Below are 2123 nucleotides of genomic sequence, written 5' to 3' on the forward strand. Positions count from 1 at the left end.
ATAGGTGAAATAACTATGCCATTGTTGAATCTCAGTTCAGACTCATCCTGGAGCTTTAAGGACGGGGTAAAAGTGTTTCAGTGGGTTTTCAAGGCTTAACTTTTTCCAACAGTAGAAAGTCCCGTGTTTCTCCAAAAACCTCCTCTTTCTCTCAGAGCTGCTGGTGGTTTCTAAATGCTGACTTTACAGTTAGCCCAACAGTGATTCACTACGCTCCAAAACAATGACGAACATGAATAAACACTTGACAAGTTAGAAATGTTACAAAGTTACTAAAGCATGTCAAGAGTTACAAAATGTATCAGTGCTGTTAGTACAGAACAGCAAGAGACCGAAATGCGCAAAGCAAAGGGAAACAATACCTCAAAGCACAGCTTCTACAAGGAGATCCACTCTCATGGTTACACATGAAACAAGAGTTCATTAGTCAAATCCATCCCAAGGTTACCTCCTTACACTACCCACCAAACATATGCCCAACCACTGACAAACAGCATACGCTGAATACAAGGGTTTTCAAAACGTCTGTAGGAAAATGGAATTAAAAGGTAAAAGTTTTCCCATGAACTCTTTGCGCCCCTGTACACATATATTCACTATTTGAATATTATTCATATGTACAGTTTAATGATATCAGTAATGTTTATCATGTTGTTCAACCATTACTATTATCTGTTTCCAAATTTCCCTATCACCCTTAAAAGAAGTTCGGTGTCCCTTAAGTAGAATCCTTCCACCCCCCCACCTCCCTCTTATCATCCCCTGATAGCAACTAATAAGCTTTGGTTTCTATACAGTTCCCTAAACTAGATAGTGCATATAAGTGGAATTTATGATATTTTTGCCTTGATGACTGACTTTTATCTCAGCATAATGTTTACAAGTTCATCCATGCCCCAGTAACTCAGATGAACAACAAACGTATGATCAAAAATGTGATGGCTGAGTAATGAATATGTTCTAGAGCAGAAAGTCTGGATAGGAAAGTTTTTTAGATCAGAAAGGTAGGCTGATAAGGGCAAAGGGAAAATGAAATAAATAAATAAACATGCTCTGTTTTGATTTTAATTCAGGATTAAAATTTTCTTTTCTTTAAAAAAAAAAAAGAAAGAAAGGTAGGCTGGGGTCAGATTAAAGGTATACTTCAACATAAGGCTAAGGAATCTAAATTAAATCCTGACAGCAATACTACTGGACTTCAAAATATTCATGGGAAAATTCCATTATCTTTTCATTCCATTTCCCCACGAACTTTGTGAAGGCCCGTGTATTTAATCTGAATAATATGGTAAGACTATTAAGGTACAACACTGCCATTACCCAGCATGCTTGGGGAATAGGGGCTGTCAAGTCTTTTCCAGTTCACTGGTGACCCCACGTACAACAAAATAAAGCACTGCCTGGTCCTGCAGCATCCTCACAACTGCTGTGATGCTTGAGTCCATTGTTACAGCCACTGTGTCACTCCCTCTCCTTGGGAGTCTTCCTCTTTTTCACAGACCCTTGACATCTTAGCTTCTAAGGAGCACTGGGGAATAGGGTGTTCTTTAAATATTATGTGATCACAATGCCAAATATGGGTAGTCTCTGTCCATACGGTACAAGAGAGCTACTGCTGGAACTTTATCAGGAATGCCTTGCTGTCGTGTCTGTGTTAATCACTCAGTCTAGCATTTTTCTTCCTCTTCATTTAGCACTTTACCAGCCACATGATAATCTACTAAAAGTAAGTCCTCCACTATAATGAAAAATATGCTGGGCTTTGGAGACAGATTAGATTCTCTTAACAGTTGAGAAGTGCTGGACACAGTACATCCTTCATAACCCTCAGTTTCCCCATTTCACAAAAGAATAGTAATGCCTTCTTCAAATGAACTACTATGAATGATAAATTGAGATGATTTAATCTCATTGGGTAAAGTAGCAGGTATATAGTTGGCATTAAATAAACGTCAGACACTTCCCCATAAGAAAAAAGAAAATCCTCGTTCAGTGTAAGACATGAAAAAATAATAATTTATAAATTATCAAAGGTTCATGAGGGAGGGAGGGAAAAAAGTGAGAAGCTGATACCAAGGACTCAAATAGAAAGCAAATGATTTGAAAATTATGATGGCAGCAAT

Source organism: Echinops telfairi, unplaced genomic scaffold, assembly GCF_000313985.2.
Source record: "Echinops telfairi isolate 266 unplaced genomic scaffold, ASM31398v2 ScPeMD7_1713;HRSCAF=2227, whole genome shotgun sequence".
NCBI lineage: Eukaryota > Metazoa > Chordata > Mammalia > Afrosoricida > Tenrecidae > Echinops > Echinops telfairi.